Here is an 18,798-nt window from a genome sequence, read left to right on the forward strand (position 1 = left end):
CTGAGCAGCGGCCCCCAAGACCGCGTGCGCTAGCGAAGGCGCTGCCACATCTAGGTTATAGTATGTGGCGAAAGTCGAGGGTGTAGACCAGCTTGCTGCTGTGCAGACTTCCTGAATGGAGACACCCTTGTAGAGTGCCCAGGAAGCTGCCACACCTCTTGTGGAGTGGGCCCTCAGGGCTTGAGGGGAATCCACGCCTTGGCTAGTGTAGGCCAGACGGATGGCTTCCACTATCCAGTTAGAGATAGTGACCTTCGTGACGGGCTTTCCTTTGGTCCTGGCACCCCAGGACACAAAGAGTTGGCTTCCTTGTCTGAAGGGAGCCAGTCTATCCGCGTATATGCGTAAAGCTCTGACTGGGCAGAGGCAATTAAGCCTGCTGTCTTCGTCAGAGGAGAACGGCGGGGGATGGAAAGCCTGTAGGTTCACTGGCACACACACTGAGAGAGCATTTTTGGGAATGAAGGCGGGGTTTGCCTTTAGGGTGACCTTGGTCGACCCCTCATCGAACCTCATGCAGTCTGGAGAGATCGAGAGCGCATGTAGGTCGCTGACCCTTTTTGCTGTCGTGAGTGCGATCAGGAGAGCCACCTTCAGGGTTAGGAGCTTGAGGCTCACGGTTTGTAGTGGTTCAAAGGGTGCTGTAGCCAGAGCCTTTAGAACCAGGGACAAATCCCACGAGGGAACGAGGGATCTGCATGTCCTATGTTCCCTGCGTACACCCTTCATGAATTGTTTTACCAGCGGGTGCTTCCACACCGTCTGGTTATCAAAGCCTGGGTGGCAGGCAGAGATTGCCGCCAAATGGACCTTGACTGAGGAGAGGCCTAGACACCTGTCTAGGAGCTCCTGCAGGAATGACAGGACGTCGATCACTGAGGCCTGGTAGGGGACTGTTTGGTCTGGTCTTCGTGAGCACCAATGCTCGAAGACGCGCCAGGCTGTGTCGTAACGGTCCCTTGTTGACTGGGCTCTGCCTTTCTGAATCGTTTCGATTACGTTCGGAGGTAGACCCACGGCAGTCAACATCACCCTTTGACGGGCCAGACCCATAGGTCTAGGTCCTGGGGGTGAGGGTGGAAGATCTCCCCCCTCGCTTGAGAGAGGAGATCCGCTCGAAGGGGAATTCTCCACGGCTGGTCGTAGAGGAGAGGGGTTATTTCCGACCTCCAGACCCCCCACGACGGGGCTATTAGGAGCACCTTCAGACCCTGAGTCCTCACTCTGTCCAGAGTGGGGCTGATGAGGGATAGCGGGGGAAAGGCGTAGAGAAGGGTTTTGGGCCATTGGTGTGACAGAGCGTCTAGCCCCAACGTTGATGGTCCCCTGATTGCGAAGAAGAGGGGACACTTCGTGTTCTCCTCTGTGGCAAAGAGATCCACCTTGGATTTCCCAAACCTGCTCCAGACCTGGGCCACTGCATGAGGGTGTAGTGACCAGTCTGAGTAGCGGAGAGGTCCTCTGGACAGCAGGTCTGCCCCTGTGTTCAGAAGACCTGGGACGTGACACGCTACTATTGAGAGGACGCGTGTGTTGCACCACAGGATCAGTTTCTGAGCCAGTTGATGAAGACGAGGGGACCTGAGTCCACCTTGTCTGTTGATGTAGCACATGGCCGTGGTGTTGTCTGTCCTGACTAGGACATGGCAACCCAGGATGCGCTGCTCGAAGTGTTTCAGGGCGAGGAAGACTGCCATGAGCTCTAAGTAATTTATGTGAAGGGCACGTAGTGGCCCCAACCATAAACCTCTGGCTGTGAGTCCTTCCATCGTGGCTCCCCAGCCTGTCATGCTGGCGTCTGTAGTGATGACTTTCCTGATCAGAGGCTTTCCCATGGGGACGCCCTCTGAGAGGGTTTTCCTGTCTGACCACCATTGAAGGGCTAGTATGCATTGTGATGTTACTGTTACCTTCTGGTGCCGACGGTGCATTGGTACATGTAGAGAGCCTATCCATCGTTGGAAAGGTCTCATATGTAGCCTTGCTAGGCGGATTAAATAGACCGCAGAGGCCATTAACCCCGCCATCCGGAGGCATGCATGAAAAGGAATCGAGCGTCCCCTTTTGAATGACGTCACGCACTGCAGTGTTGCGTCTATTCTCTCTTGGCTCAGGCGGGCCGTGTAAGAGATTGAGTTCAGTGTTATGCCTATAAAGTCTATTGACTGTGTTGGCATAAGCATGCTCTTCTCGTGGTTTATTATAAACCCAAGCGAGTCGAGGTGGCTGAGCACACGATGTGTGTGCGACAGTGCTTCTCGTGGAGAGTCTGCAAGTAGGATCCAGTCGTCTACGTATGTAGCGAGACGGATCCCTTGCTGTCGGAGCGGAGCGATAGCTGCCGCGGTGCACTTTATGAAGACTCTGGGACTCAGTGACATTCCGAAGGGAAGGACTGTGTACTCGTACACTTTTCCTCTGAACCCGAAGCGCAGAAATTTTCTGTGCGGCGGGTAAATCGGAATGTGGAAATATGCGTCTTGCAGGTCTATCGACGTAAACCAGTCCCCTTCGCGAATTAGGCGTAGGAGGACTGGTGGAGTAAGCATTTTGAATCGCAGCTTTTTTAAGTGACGATTCAATGCCCTCAGGTCTAGAATGGGACGGAGTCCGCCCCCCTTTTTCTTTACCAAGAAATAGCGGGAGTAAAAACCGTTCATTGATTGGTCGAGGGCCACCTCTGTGATGGCGCCTTTCTGCATTAATGAATTGATTTCCTCTTGCAGAATGGCGGCCTTTTGCCCGCTCGCTTCTGAGAAAATAATTTTCCTGGAAGTGGGCGGTTTCGAGGCGAACTGAAGCCTGTATCCTGTCTGAATTGTACGGATTATCCACGGGGAAGCCCCGGATATCCGCCATTGTGACAGATGACGTGACAAAGGGTTCCCTGTGCTTGTCAGCGTGGTGCATTGCCTGCCTAGGGGAAGACTTACTTTGTGTGAAATGTCTCCCTCTAGTGAATTTTTTCGGTATTGAGTTTGGAAAAAATTGGCGTGGAGTTTTTGGACTGTGACAGCTAAAGCTGTCACAGTGTGGGTTATCTTTCCCACTGGGCCTATGCCCTTCAGAGTTGGTTTTATTGTTTTTTGTGTTTTTTGTTTTTTTGTTTTCTTTATTGAACAACGTGGAAAAACATACACATGTGAATTGCACATAACAATTTTGGGGGTCTGTACAACGGTGCTCACAGCACTGTGTACAGGCCCCCTTAAGCGCTTCAGCGCAGGCTCTGAGGTGAGATCTGTGATCCCCACCTCTGGCCTTGAACTCTGAGTGTGGTGGGGAAGATGACCCGGCCCGGGCAGGTCATTTGCGCTTCCCCTGGCCTCGGCCTCTGGGAGCGCTCCTGGCCTTGTAGGGCGGCGGAGAGGTGCGGCGGTCTGCTCTGCCTCGGCCTGCAGGCTGTCGCTGTCTATCTCCGCTCCGGTCCTGGGACCTGGGTTTGTCATCGGTCTTGGCCTTCCAGGGTGCCTTCTTAGCCTTGGGGCGGCCTACCGGGGCGGCCTGGTTGGCCAGCGGTTCGAGCGCCTTCATCGTCTTGGTGGAGGACTCGAGCTGTTGGATGGTCTCTGACATTTTGGCCAGAGCGTCCTTAAACATACTGTCTGGGTGGATATTTCCAGCCACAAACTCTTTCTTTGTCTCCAGGGAGATGGCGCTGGTCTGATCGACCCAACGCCATCTCTCCTGGAGGATGGAACATGCCATTGCCTTGGCGTTGTGGAGAGTGGAGTCCCTCTGGAGGGTGGCCATCTCGTGATTCAAGCGGCGTAACTCGGCCAGGTCTTCTGGCAGTTCCGCTAGCTGGACTTTAATGGACTTCTGTCCCATCTCAATGAGGAGGCTCTTCATGGAACCCTGGAGAAGTGCTCCTGCATTGAGGGCCTTCGCCACGAATGACATGTGTGCATACTGCCACTTGTTCAGTTTTGAGGCTTCCCTCACGCTGCTGGACAGGAGCTGCGGTTCCTTTACGTGGTGATCCACTCTAGGAGCTGCAGGGTTGGCCAGGTAGGCCGCTATAGCCTTGTCCATAGCTGGCATGAAGTCTATGGCGAGGGTTTGTTTATCTGGTATGTCGTTGGGCCCCTTGGCGCTGGCCTTGGGAAAATCCACCTTCAGGAGGGGTTCGTCCCAGGCGTGCATCATGGCCTCCTCGAAGCCCTGTGCCATAGGGAGCTTCTGTCTTCTAGGTGCAGGGGGGGGGGCGGACTCATCAGTCCTGCCTTCCCATGGTAGTACCTTGACAGTTGACTTAGGCCATGTGTGGTTACAACGTGCACTAGCCTTCCTGTATATCTCGTAAATATTGGAGTCATCCATGGGGGGTACAGGAGGCGGGGGGACAGGAGCCCTGGCTTGCTGGTGCTCCTGTATTTCCATGGCATCCAGGTCGTCGAAGGGGCGACGAGTGGTGCTGACGTAGTCCCCGGGGGAGACGTCATCATGGCCATCTCGCTCGTCCGCGTAGGCCTCGTCCAGGACGTGGTAGTCCTGGAGTTGCTCCTGGAAGGAAGGGAGCTCGTCATCACGAAGCTCCCCTTCCTCCCTGGTAGTCCAATGCTCCCCACCGGGAGACATTGCGCGGTCTGGGGAAGGGTCCAGGCGGTCCACCATATAGCTGGGTGCAACAGCAGGCTGTCTGCGTCTAGCTGTATGTCTGGGCGGGCACTCAATGGTGGCCTGCACGACGTGTTGTCGAGCACGTGGAGCTGGGGAAGAGCGGCGCGGTGCGAAGGTATCCCTTGGCCTCGCGCCATGAGCCTCGTAATCAGTGGCCTCGTGAGCCCTGGTTGCAGAGGCTGAAGTAGCGTACCTGTCTCGGCTAGCGCCGGCAGGTGCTGCTCTTGAAGAAGAGGCTCCGGTTGGGGCTCTGTTGCCCGAGTAGTCGAGCCTCTGTCTCGGGGTAGCTCGTTGTCCCTTTGGCGGGACTTGTATGCGAGCTCGTCGCGGGGGAGGAGTGGGGCTCCTCTCTCGGAGTCCGTGGGCGGCAAAGTTGTCATAATACCTTTGGACACGTCCGAGCCTGTTGTTTAGGACGTCGTCGTCCATTTCCTCACAATGGAGGCAAACGGGACCGATTTCCTCCATGGACTCACGGGTGTGGGTGAGGCCGAGACAATACATGCACTCGTCATGCCCGTCTTTGCCCGACATCGTGTTCCCGCATCCCCAGGTGGAGCACGTCTTTTGTTTGGGGCCTTCTTGACAGTCGGCGGGCACCGGCTGTCGTCGATGGCGTCTTTCCCCGGGCTGGGTCTCCCTCGTCAGCGACATGGTTGCTTGTAGAGAGAGGAGTCCGGGTGCTTAACAGCCACAGGTTTATCTTCCTCGTGGCGTGTAATAGTAGACCACAGGCGTATCTGCCTAGTAGCGCTAAGCTAACTATCGATAGCTTTAAGCTAACAAACGCTAGCTTTAGCGAGAGAGAAAAAGAGGCGCGAGCTGTTTTTTCGACAAGCTAGCGTAGCAACAAGTTGCCTAGAACTCACTTGTGTCGAAGTTCGGCTTTTTTTTCTCGAGAAGTATCCTTCTGTTTGCTTCGAGAGTGTGCCAGAGATCTCACGGTCCTAAAGAATTAATCTCTCGGCCGAGTTTGCGAGATATATTACCCTGCACACACTGGAATGTTAAAGTTCGTTCTCGCAGCTTAGCAGAAGAAAAGTTGAATGAGGGCTGACGTAGCCACGCAGGTATCTATACGGGATAGGCGTGGCTTCCTACGTCACCCTTAGAGCCCAGGACAGCGAAAATTCTAGAATTTTCTGTCCTGGGAGTACATAAAATAATGTTCTGCAGCTAGGTTTTGAAGGAAACCTACCCATAAACGAAAGGTATTTCGTGAAATTTCTATATAATACAACTAACTGTTAAGTATGTGTAGTAGAGTAAAAAGTACAATATTTGCCTCTGAGACGTAGTGGAATAGAAGTGTTGGAAATCCATCAAGAGCTCCACCAGAGAGCTCCAGAATGATTTCCCTCTCCAGAGCAACATTAGTAACTTCCTCCTGGGGGATCCCGAGGCGTTCCAAGGCCAGTGAGTCGATGTAATCCCTCCATCTCATCCTTGGTCTGCCCGGGGGTCTCCGCACAGTGGGACGTGCCTCGAGGACCTAGAGAGACGCTCGAGAGGCATCCTATGATCCTAACCAGATGTGTTAGAAATACTCAAGTAAAGTGAAAGTACTTAAAAATGGTACTTAAGTGCGATACTTACTTAAAGTAAATGTATTTTCCACAACTGCTCAGCATTATGCTCCATTGCGTCTCCTTAAACCATTAAGTCCTGAGGCCGATTAGTCTATACGAATGTCTTCTAAATCTTGTCTTTACAGCACTTCATGGCAGTGCGGAGTGTTGGAAATATTCAAATAAAGTGAAAGTACTTAAAAATTGTACTTATAGTGCGATACTTACTTAAAGTAAATGTATTTTCCACAACTGCTCAGCATTATGCTCCATTACGTCTCCTTAATAACTCATAAAGCTGTAGGACGCAAAGTCATTGAAGAAGGGGGAGGCGGGAGGCGGAGGGGGAGGTGTGACATTTGGAAATGGCACCGTACCCATAATAATACCTACTGTATAGCCAAGTGCCAGCTTTCCTGCTGTCCTCTGGTAGATGCTGGCATTTATGACTCACCTCTTCTGCTGAGTTTAGATCTGCAGGGGTTAACTGTATATGAACCCCGGCAATCTTCCTGATGTGGTAATGTCATATCTTGAGCGAAAGTAGCCGAGCGACACTCGGCGAAAGCATGCTGTGTGGATGAAGGCCGTTTTCTATATTTGATGTGATGAAGTTATTTTCTTGGGTTAAAACGAAACTTTGTTGTGAGTGAAACGGTTGAAGCTTAATATTCTGATGGCAATCATACCTACAGAGAGTGTTGTTCAATAACAGGGGTCTCTCCCTGTCTCTTAGAAAAACAGAAAGTATTATTATTTTATTTTTTTCAGGTGGGTTGACAATTTCATCCAATCGTGAAAGAGTACCTACCCATTCAGTGATGTAAATAGGTTTTCAATGTAATGAGTCCCGGGATGCAGGGGTGGTCTTTTAGATGAGTCCCAGGGACATTTGATGAGTCCCACTTCAGCGACGTTTAAGAGTCATATTTTGCCATTTTTACAAATTGCAGCATTTAACTCCCATTTCATCTTATATGGTTATAATGTGGTTATATTCATGTAGAAAACGAAGAAGAAATTATTATTATAACTAAAGCTAGCAAAATAAATTATAATAAAAAAAAACCTCTACATTCATACTACATACATATTTCATATGATTTTGGCTATATGAAATCTATAATAATTCTGCCAGTTTTAACTGTTAAAAATCTTTATGTTGTTTTCATGACACATTACACAATACATACAAAATAAAAATGAATGCTACAAAACTAACCTGGAGATTAAGTAGAAGCAGTCATGGAGGAGGTAGGCTGTGCACAGCAGCACACATCATCATCATTAGCAGATGATGATGTTAGATTTAGGGTTGCTAATATTTTTTGTTGCCCTGCAGTTGGCTTTGGCACTTCTTTTTTTGGGGGGTGGGTGGGGGCATGTTAATGTGTGGTGGCACCGGTCCACAACGCACAACATACAACAGTGTCGGCGTTTGTTACAGTACACAATGTGTGTTTCCCATTCAATCGGGTCTACTCTGTTTGTCATGCTCAAAACTGTTCGCCTGTCTTTCTGTCGGAGGCAGCGCCGTGTAGATGAGAGAGTTGCGACAACCGCGTTCACTGTTTATTCACGGAGCTTCATGAGTCACTGAACGGTATGTTGTCGTCACTCTCTCTCTCTAAACGGCTCTGGTCTCCAGGCTGCGCTCCGCTCAGCGCTCGACTCTGAGCAAGATGGCGGCGCCCGTCAGACTGTGTTGTTGTTAACTTACAAACTAGTGGTTCTACAACGAGTCCTACGTGGATTTTATCGTTTATAACGTAGGATGAGGTCGCATGCGGCCATGCAAAAATGATCGTGTCCGTAGATTATTTGTTTTACCGCATTTTTTCCCGCGATTTTTATTTCTCACGTGGATTATTATTACTGTACACTGAGTACAGTAGTGCATCCCGTGGACGCACGCATGTTTTTGAAGTGCGGCCCAAAACTATAAAGTGCGTTTTGGGACGCAAAACGCACCCTATTTACATCTTTTCCAGTTTAAAATGTGTCAAATTTAACTTGTTTATCCTGTATGAGGTTTCTCTCTGGAAATAAGTGGGATCCCAACCTGAAAATGCTTTTTCCCTTGTCACTGTAACAAACACTTTTAGAAGGTTTTTTGGCATTTTTAGAAGTAGCCTAAACGTGGGTTAAGAATATAAAGCTATTTGACATTTATCTAACAAAAGAACATCATTTTCTGCACATTTAAAACGCCCACTCTAAACACATCTCAGCCTCGTGTTTAGTGATGCCCTATGAATGTACGTCGTAATTATTTTTCAGGGTCCAAACATAAAAAGCGATCATTGTACCATGAAGATGCTTCATGCACCGTGACAGGAACACGGGCAAACACGCACCGTACCTCAATGATGAGTGATCATCACAACCATGTATGCTGCAAAATAACACGTGTTCATTAAACTCTGAAATGTCCGAGTCAACACTCAATAGTCTTTGTAGCCTAAAGGTAAGACCTTGAAACTTGAAAATCCTCTGGGTAGTCAGAGGATTTTAATAAAATCTGGGAATACATTTCTTACCATGACTTTTCTTCACCAATGTATTTGTAAGGGTGTCTACTAACATATCCCACATTGGTTAATTTCTATGCAACGACCCTAGGGGAATTTTTGCTGCTGAAAGTTGGCGTACCATCAACAACCAATATAAGGCAAAATGTTCTAAATGTCATTATGCATAGCACATGCTAAGCATGTGACAAAATTGTGACATGTCAAACTAGGGGGTTTTCATGATTCTGAATCCATTCCAAGCATTAGTTTTCTTTTTGGGCATTTGGGCAAGTGGCTATGGCTGAATTTAGCCCAAGGAGTGTTTTTTCGTGCAAAACTAATGCTTGAATAGATTCAGAATCATGAAAACCCGCTAGTTTGACATGTCACATGCTACAAAGCATTATGACATTTAGAACATTTATTATCCTTATAATGGTTGTTGATGGTCAAAAATTCCACTAGGGAGGAATACATAGGATAAATTTGTGCGACTGTAAAGACGAAACGGAAGTGGCTTCACTTCCGCTTTATCGCTTGATCATGAGAGCCTCCGTTCTGACGGAAAACCTTTGGGCTCCCACGGGTCACAGACAAAGTCAGAGAGAGAAGGATGAGGCTGGCTGGGCACTGCGTCAGGAACCCAAACATGGTGACAAGCAAACTGACACTCAGTGTCAACACAAGGCACAGCCTGCAAGGGAAATGGGCGAGCTCCAGCAAACTGACACTGTGGGAGCCAACCCAGGGCAAAACCAGAAAGGTGAAAAGGCAAGCTCAAGACCATGATGCCAGTCAGCTAGGTCAGCGATTCAGGAGTCCCGAGTTGGTGTTGGCTACGTCTGCACTCTCGCATCACATCATCACATTTGTAATTTTATGGATAATCTCTATTATAAATTATCTCAAATATAGTGAAAATATTGAGTTGTGAATACTTAAGTATATCCAAACCACTTTATTTACATAGAACATTTTACAACTCGAGGTTTACAAAGTGTTGCACAGGAAAAAACAAAACAAAAAAAATGCAACAGCATGCACATTTGAATACTTAGTATTATTAAGTTTGAGTCTGAAAAGGAAACCTCAGTCTTAACCGGCCACATAGATTGGACTAACAGACTTATGGGCATTCCCCTAAGGAAGCCTGTTGTGCCTCAGGCTATGGGATTTATGCTATGATATCTCACTGCAGCGAGAGAAGGCTAATGTTTGTAGCCTGTAGCTCGCACAGCCCAAGGGAGAGAGAAAGAGGGGCAGTGCTGAAGTTAGTATGTTCATGTTACTCATTTCTCAACTTGAATGTTTTCAGGTACATATTGTAGTTTATCATTAATTTAAGTGATTCACTGTCCGGACGTAATCTTGAATAAGACCCAAAACAGAGCAGCCCTGTATGACTAAAATCACATGTGTATATGCTATGGGAATCACACAATGGATGCAATCTTGTTGCATATTTATTGATCATATGGGTTTGCTGATCATGTAATCATGCAGTATGTTTGCATTTGACAGAAAGTAATTTAAGATTAGACTTTTAGGGACATTTGAATTTATTGGTATGCCCTCGTTATGAACACCTAGATGCTATAAAAGCGTGAAACCTTTTATTATTTTATTTCATCTGCACTTTGAAGGTCATGTTTTATTGGTTAACAATTACTTTGGCTGGCTAAAATGCCAGCCATTCTACAGTAGCACTTGTGTTGCACAGTTTGTCAAATGTTATTGTTTGTGCCGTGTACAAGGACTGGTAAAAAATACCCCAGTGTTAAGGTGTATCCTCTTCTCTGTCTCTCTGTGTTCTTCGTACTGCAGGGTCCACTGGGAATCTCTGAAGCGGCAAGAGTTAAGGTATTGTGTGAAAAAATATTCATCACCAAACTAATTACTGACACTTGGCATTTGAAGCTGATGTATCAGATTTGATACTGTATTTGAACATACATACATACATATACGATACGCTTATCCCAGTAAAGGTGAATTCTTGAGTTTAATTATTAGAATAATGGTTTTTGGCTTTGAAAATCCTGTTATATAATGGAGGCTCAATGGAGCTGGATTTAAAAATCCCATAGCTGGTGGGGACGGAGGCTCTCCATACTAACTGGAGCAATGCTAAAAGGTAAATTGACGGTCGCCGCTGTCATATATAGAGTATACGGTTGTCTACGAACATACGCGTAGTGAGCACCTTTAGGTACCGATAGCCTAGCTACGTTTATAAACGTAGATAACAGCGAAAAAGTTAATGAGTCATGCTTGATGTAAACAAGTCTTCATACTTCTTATGCCCTGTCTTGTCTCCCTTCCTATGCTCTTCTGTCCTCCGTTTTCCTCTTTAACATCCCACTTTAAATCCATTTTACACTTGTCTACTCACACACAGAATTCATCCTTTTATTGGTCGTAGACATGCTACACTATTAGACACTATAACAATAATCCCCGGGAGCATTTATTTTGTGCGATTAATTTGCATTCATTTAAATCCACATTCATTTTAATATGAATGATGCATTTTGCATAAACAAATTAATAGTTTGACGTGCGACATTCACATCATTTCTTCGCGGTGGCTTTGGTAGTTCAGCTGTATGCTGGGTTTGGTGAGTGACTCATAGAGCCATGCGGCTGTGGAGCCCAAACAGTCTCAATGAATAGATGGGTCACAGCCAGGACCCTTAAGATGCAATGCGCTACACCAGAATCAATCGTTTTGGACGAACAAAGTCATGTGCACATTTGGCACATTCTATAGATTTCCTGCCACGACGACACACGCACACACACACACACACACACCCCGCAACCCCAACTTGCTGTGCCCTTGACTGACATTTCAATGCTGTCAGAAAGCAAAAAAAGAAAAAGGTGCTCATCTCCTTTCCCCCGGCACCTCTCAGTCAATCGACAGAGTCTATCTGCTGTGCAAATTAAATAGCTTTTCCTCACAGTCATCTGCTCTGCTCTTCCCGTGGCCCGGCGCAGCGTGACTCACCGCTCGCTCTCATAACAGACAGATGGCCATTATGCGCGATGCCTTTTGAAAAGAACGGAGAAAAAACATTAGAAAAATATATATAACTAAGGAAAGAAAAAGAAAAAGGGTCCTGCAATCATTTTCATGAAGAGGTGATGTAGCTCAGCAGAGGCATAGGAGATGCATCCTGTAAAGAAGCTGTGTGATGCACAGCTTCACACACACACACACACACACACACACACACACACACACATGCTGGGCCTTTGGGGTTGGTTGATAATCTGTTTCCTTTGAAAACCTTACACCCACCTCTCCACCCACCCTCTCCAATGCACTCACACATAGAGTACACCTCTACCCACCCTCCCCATTGTACTCACACATACAGTACACCTCTACCCACCCTCCCCATTGTACTCACACATACAGTACACCTCTACCCACCCTCCCCATTGTACTCACACATACAGTACACCTCTACCCACCCTCCCCATTGTACTCACACATACAGTACACCTCTACCCACCCTCTCCATTGCACTCACACATACAGTACACCTCTACCCACCCTCCCCAATGCACTCACACATACAGTACACCTCTACCCACCCTCCCCAATGCACTCACACATACAGTACACCTCTACCCACCCTCTCCAATGCACTCACACATAGAGTACACCTCTACCCACCCTCCCCATTGCACTCACACATAGAGTACACCTCTACCCACCCTCCCCATTGCACTCACACATACTGTAGAGTACACCTCTACCCACCCTCCCCATTGTACTCACACATACAGTACACCTCTACCCACCCTCCCCATTGTACTCACACATACAGTACACCTCTACCCACCCTCTCCATTGCACTCACACATACAGTACACCTCTACCCACCCTCCCCAATGCACTCACACATACAGTACACCTCTACCCACCCTCCCCAATGCACTCACACATACAGTACACCTCTACCCACCCTCTCCAATGCACTCACACATAGAGTACACCTCTACCCACCCTCCCCATTGCACTCACACATAGAGTACACCTCTACCCACCCTCCCCATTGCACTCACACATAGAGTACACCTCTACCCACCCTCCCCATTGCACTCACACATAGAGTACACCTCTACCCACCCTCCCCATTGCACTCACACATAGAGTACACCTCTACCCACCCTCTCCAATGCACTCACACATAGAGTACACCTCTACCTACCCTCTCCAATGCACTCACACATAGAGTACACCTCTACCCACCCTCTCCAATGCACTCACACATAGAGTACACCTCTACCCACCCTCCCCATTGTACTCACACATAGAGTACACCTCTACCCACCCTCTCCAATGCACTCACACATAGAGTACACCTCTACCCACCCTCCCCATTGCACTCACACATAGAGTACACCTCTACCCACCCTCCCCATTGCACTCACACATAGAGTACACCTCTACCCACCCTCTCCAATGCACTCACACATAGAGTACACCTCTACCCACCCTCCCCATTGCACTCACACATAGAGTACACCTCTACCCACCCTCCCCATTGCACTCACACATAGAGTACACCTCTACCTACCCTCTCCAATGCACTCACACATAGAGTACACCTCTACCCACCCTCTCCAATGCACTCACACATAGAGTACACCTCTACCCACCCTCCCCATTGTACTCACACATAGAGTACACCTCTACCCACCCTCCCCATTGTACTCACACATAGAGTACACCTCTACCCACCCTCTCCAATGCACTCACACATACAGTACACCTCTACCCACCCTCTCCATTGTACTCACACATAGAGTACACCTCTACCCACCCTCCCCATTGCACTCACACATACAGTACACCTCTACCCACCCTCCCCATTGCACTCACACATACAGTACACCTCTACCCACCCTCTCCATTGCACTCACACATACAGTACACCTCTACCCACCCTCTCCATTGCACTCACACATACAGTACACCTCTACCCACCCTCTCCATTGCACTCACACATAGAGTACACACCTCTACCCACCCTCCCCATTGCACTCACACATACAGTACACCTCTACCCACCCTCTCCATTGCACTCACACATAGAGTACACCTCTACCCACCCTCTCCAATGCACTCACACATACAGTACACCTCTACCCACCCTCTCCAATGCACTCACACATAGAGTACACCTCTACCCACCCTCTCCAATGCACTCACACATAGAGTACACCTCTACCCACCCTCTCCAATGCACTCACACATACAGTACACCTCGACTTGGGGTGTATTTTTGCGCTGTGTCTCCTCAGAGGTGAGAAGCCCTTTTTGTGAATAGGTTTTCAATGTAATGGGTCCCGGGATCCCAGGGGTGGTCTTTTAGATGGGTCCCAGGGACATTCAGGGAGTCCTACTTCAACAACGTTAGAGTACAGTACTAAGTAGAGTATTGCATCCCAGGACCCCCAGAGGGTGACATGATTGCGTCTTTTCTCAATTTAGTGAGTCTAAGGATGCAGGATGCAGGCTATTTGCATCACTGGCCTATCCCTAAACTTTGCCTTTTTGAGTCGTGCCTACAAAGACTGGCCGCGTGTGTGTGTCTGTCTGTATGTGTGTCTGCAATACCGCTGGGTGACCTAAACAGTGGCACTGTTGAGCAGCCTAAAAGGCCATTCACACTGAGCACTATAACTATCACTGCAGTCAGCCAGCGGTGTTGTTGAGCACCCTGCACCGCTCGGTTCGCACTAGTGTGATTATTATTATTCTTTTTAAAACATTTTAAAATTGTTCAACCAGCCGATCTACATCAACACATTGTGAGTGTGTGTGTGTGTGTGTGTGTGTGTGTGTGTGTGTGTGTGTGTGTGTGTGTGTGTGTGTGTGTGTGTGTGTGCATAAGCCACATAAACCTATTTTAATTTTGTGTCGCATTCCTGAGCACACCGTGGTCTACATGAGATCCACATGATTAGATGTTTGGGCTGTTGTGTGAAGGTATTCACACGTATCACATTATAAACAACATTTTTAATTGGGTATTATTTTGACAGCCTGTGCTGAATTCACAAAGAAGTGAACTACCCACCATCAGCAGGCAGCTAAGAAGATCACCTCTTTGTTTTTTGAATTGGACATTACACACACACACACACACACACACACACACACACACACACACACACACACACACACACACACACACACACACACACACACACACACACACACACACACACACAGGCTAACAAAATAGATGCGGCCGGGTTGGCAGGACCAAATGCATAATCATTTTGGGGGTCCTTGACGTGAAAAAGTTTGAGAACCACTGATATACTGTAGAAACATACTGGTACATGTTTTTTCAGAAAACTGTTAGGATTCGGAAGGCATTCGTAGAATAGGCCTCGGGTCTTAATATAACAGGTTAATTTCACCGCATATAATACATTACTGTACCCTCGGCCTCCAGTGGCCCACTTGTGATCAAGCCACGGAGTGAAAGCTATTGTGTAGCGGATGCCCTCCTGACCTCAGCTGTTCACTTGATGTATAGGCGCGCGTGTTGGTTCCGTGATGTTGTCGAGCTCAGGCCGCGTACGGCACATTCCTCCTGCTCTCTCTCTCCCTCGGCCCAGAGGGGAGGGGGAGCCGTGTCGGGCCGGGCCGGCTGGCGGTGCCAACCTTGGAAAAAGGAAAGTTATCTGAGCTGCGAGGACACTCTCCGTTTTTGTACCTGGAAACGAATGGGATTGCAACAACTGTACTGTGCCACGCCCGCCTGCCCGGGCCATGCCACGGTTTTGTTTTTAGCCAATAAAGACCTGAGGAGGAGGCCAATTCTACAAAATGTTCTGCCGGTTTTCTGAGAAACATGCGTTTTCTGTCAGTGGTGCTCAAATGTTTTCATATCAAGGACCACCCACAATTATATGTATTTGGCCTGGAAACCCCCAAATCAAAATATGTTGTGACCCACCCAGAAGCAACGATTTGAGTTAAAAAAAAAAAATTATTTAAATTTTAGCCAACGCGTATAAAATGACACAGGTGCTTTCCCGGGCTTAATAGAGGGAAAATGCCATGGCGTTGCCTTCGTCCTAGTATTGTGCAGTACACTTCGTCCTAGTATTGTGCAGTACACTTCGAAGGATGGAACAACCGACAGAGGTTACCTCGATTAGCTTTTCATCAATCAGTTTCAGACTTTTACTCCAGGCAAAACATTTCTTCAGCAAATTGGCCACTGAGTTGTACATTTATTATCTTTGACTTGAGTCTGAAACGTCTCAGAGAATGGATGACTCCAGACTGGAGCTGGGGAAAAAGGAAAATGGCTTTCCACGTTGCAAGGAGTTGTGCACACCTGTATCTGAACGTAATTAATTTCCTTGTCTGTGCCAGTCTCTTAAACAGAAGGCTGGTGGAGTTTAGCCTCGCGTAGCGATACTAATATAATATAATATCACTGCGTGGATATTAGTCTCGTCCCTCTCAGTATTAGATTGTCTTCTGCAATGTCCTGCCCCATATTTGCATACTGGGCCCTGGTTGGTTATAGCCTGGTTCCAGACAAATCTGGTCGGCTCGTCACCACCTCGGCTGTGAAGTCCTACCACAATTGAGAGGGGCCAGACTTAAGGCTCATACATAGTCTGGATTTTCGGTGGTTAGGTGACCACCGAACTACAACGTCACAAGCCGCGGTGAAGAGCAAACCACCGCCACCGCTCCAGCCCTTCTCTCTGTTTTTACTCACCACCGCTCAACGTTATTTCAGCTCCGGTGGTCAGCTCACCACCGGAGCGGTGGTCACCTCACCACCGAAAATCCAAACTATGAATAGGCCTTTAATCTGCCTGGGGCAATATGCATTGCAATTTGCAAAGGTAGATGAAGGCTGGCTACGCGAGTCTTGGTGCATTTACAACTTAAGCTTCCGTGTGTGCTGTTCTGTTTGACAGGAGATGATCCACTAAGTTTATACAAAGTCTTTTGTAGTGTATTGTATTCTATTGATTAGGATAGTGTGGTTGATCGCAGATGGGCCAGCCTATTCTACCATTATGGCCGCTGGATATCTGTCTTCTAATGTTTTAGATCTTCATGTTCAATGCGATGTAGTTTTTATACTATGAATGTACAAACATGCCTGGAGAATGCCACTTCTCAAGCACCTGGACGGTTTTTAGACTTTCTCCTTCACATTTTTATTGACATTGTGTATAATTTTTTAAATATTTTTGTACAAAAATATTAAAAAAATGGTGGTCCCCTGCTTAGGAAACCAGACACCTGCAGCCGTACAGAGCTCGTCCAGAATTGACTAGTGCAGGACAGGCACAGGATTTAATTCAGAATGCTTGTTAGTAACTGCTTTAATGCTTGTTTTAAAAGTGATTTCCAGACATTGCATTCGGCTTTAATCACTCATACGATGCCGTCAAAGGAGAGATCATAGCATTATCATTATACATCCCTGTGTTCTCTGGCTGACGAGAACACTTGTGTATCCCATGGCATCGCTTTCTATTTTAAACTGACATAATGAAATGACTACAGCCATCCATTTGGAGGAGTTTAAAGAACACACGAGGGACTGCCGTACGAGAAGTTAAATCATGACACCGCTGACAAGAATGACAGGAAACAATTGCCATGTTCAGTCATAAGAGACAGCCATCAGGGATTCAGTCACTCCATTATTATTATTTTTTTTTAGCTTAAAAAAAGACTCTGGTAAGACTAAACCGCTGCTTGGGCAACATCTGTGAATGTGAGCCGAGCCGTCTCTCACTCAGTCAGCGGAGGCTGAACAAGTTTAAGTAATGTGGGGAAAAAAGGTTTGAGTGGCACATGATGTGCAAGGACTGGGAAGAGACGGCGTGCTCATGAATCATGTCTTTGTAACTGTGTTTCTCTCTCTCCCGTCTTGACGGTCTCAAATGGGCCACGTCCAACGCTGCAGATATTGATGGAGAGGTGGTGTAGGAGGACACAGACAGGTGTAATTGCAGTTGGATGACTAGAGGTGTCCCAAAGTAAACAACTCAACTGGTGGACCCAGAGCTAGCCAGCAAAAAATAAATCTAGTCTATCTGGGTACTTTTACCAGTTTAGTCCCCCCCCGCTCTTCTGTAGAGACATTTTGACCCTGGAGTTGCATATACAGTACTAGACCGGCTAGTGTAAGATTGGATCCACTTCTGGTTCACATGAGGTTTCACAGTTCACAGGATCCACAGTTCACATGAGGTATTGCATGAATCTCAAAGCATAATATCTCCCGTAATCTCTACCGCAATGATGATGACATCTATATGCTTTTGTTCGTTTGATTCCTACACTGGCGGTGTTGTTATGACAGGCCGACGGAACCGCATTTTATAAATGTTGCCTTGTTATTTCCCTCGATTCTTGTGTGCTTATTATGACATGCTTTTTGGATCCGCTGCTGGGAGCCCAACACAGTGGGCTATTTATGTCACTGATACATCAGCACACAAATTGGCTGTCAGATATCTCCCAAATAGGGGGGGGGGGGGGGGGGCTGCTACACCACTGATGTGAGGGCTTTTAATGTCAAAGGCTCTGAATGTCACATGAATTGAACGATGCCATGCGTCCCTTCATGGCAACTGTAGCATTTGTCATTGTTTTAACACCCCTGTAGTGCTGCTGCTATGTGCCCATGAGCAAGACACTGAACTGCTCCCCGGGTAGTGTTGATTTTGACAGCAGATTTAGTTGTAGTCATAGTGTTTTGAATAAAATTCCATTTGGTTTTAGTCACATTTTAGTCATCTGAAAAGTTTAGTCAACTAAATATATTATGATTTATATTATAATATACAGTTGATTTAGTCACCTAAAATGTATTCTGGCAGGCCTTGATGGCGTCTTAATGGCAGATTTTACACTTGGTTGCATGCTGAAAATAGCCGATGTACTTGTAGATCTGCTGTTTTTAGCGTGCAACCTAACATAAAATGACTTGTCTTTTAGTTCTAAAAGCCGCTAATTGCTGACCGCTTTGGCGGTGCTTTTTGCCTTGCCCTGCGGTCCCAAACCTGTGCAGGGCCAC

At 47.3% G+C, this 18,798-nt stretch overlaps 1 protein-coding gene across 1 annotated transcript in view; it reads left to right on the plus strand.

Annotated features, from left to right (window-relative positions):
• LOC306930652 (uncharacterized protein) overlaps nt 1-18,798 on the plus strand; it is a 118,416-nt gene that overhangs the window by 5,805 nt on the left and 93,813 nt on the right. Inside the window, exon 2 of the mRNA XM_079511725.1 lies at nt 10,529-10,564. The gene's annotated coding sequence lies outside the window, so the exon portion shown is untranslated. The remainder of the gene's footprint in view (nt 1-10,528; nt 10,565-18,798) is intronic.

Source organism: Electrona antarctica (assembly GCF_951216825.1).
Source record: "Electrona antarctica genome assembly, chromosome: 10".
Classification (NCBI taxonomy): Eukaryota; Metazoa; Chordata; class Actinopteri; order Myctophiformes; family Myctophidae; genus Electrona; species Electrona antarctica.